We start from the raw sequence: 774 nt of genomic DNA, 5'->3' as shown, positions 1-774 counted from the left end.
AATTGGCCAAAAAGTTTGGTTTTATAATCCTCGTAAAAGTGTAGGTAAGATACCTAAGTTACAAAATTTTTGGGAAGGTCCTTTTGAGGTGTTAAAAAAAATTAGTAATGTAGTTTATTGCATTCGTCGTTCTAAGAAGCATAAAAATAAAATAAAAGTTCATTTAGATAGGTTAGCCACTTATGTATTAAGGGATTAATTTTTTTTTAGATTTAATTTTAAGTTAATTAGATACTTTCTTTTTGTTTTATTCGTTGCAGTGGAACCAGAAGGAATGAGTCCTATTTAGAAGTTTTCACATTCTCTGCATTTGGAAAATCTGAAGTCCACTTTGCCTGTGGGTTTTTGATTGTGGTTTTTCCCACAGGCCTTCGCTTAAAGCAAAGGGCAAATGCCAAGGTGGGGACTTGGGGAGATCTCCTTTAGGAGATCATTGGGTCCACAAAGAAAATTCCTCCCCTTGTCTGAAGACTTCAAGAGGACAAAGGTCAGAGCTGCTTTCCTGGAATACTGAAAGTCTTCGATGAAGGAGCAAGGTCCGTTATTGCTGCAGCAGCAGCTGAAAAAAGGACAAGAACTCATCTCCATGATTGAAGAAGATGATTCCTAAATTGTCGGGACGACAATTTTGAGGAGGGAGAGCAGTGTTGCATGTGTGAAGTTTGCGGCGTTGCGAAACATGCAGCGGGTCCTGAGCGGTCCTTTTGACGGTCGCTAAGGAGCGGTTGTCTACAACAGCTGGAGAGTAGAGAGTGAAAGATTGTAAAAGATAGA

The sequence above is a fragment of the Odontomachus brunneus genome, unplaced genomic scaffold (assembly GCF_010583005.1).
Source record: "Odontomachus brunneus isolate Ranch 3 - 2012 unplaced genomic scaffold, Obru_v1 Obru_scaffold_238, whole genome shotgun sequence".
In the NCBI taxonomy this organism is placed as follows: domain Eukaryota; kingdom Metazoa; phylum Arthropoda; class Insecta; order Hymenoptera; family Formicidae; genus Odontomachus; species Odontomachus brunneus.
This window is presented reverse-complemented; position numbering follows the sequence as displayed.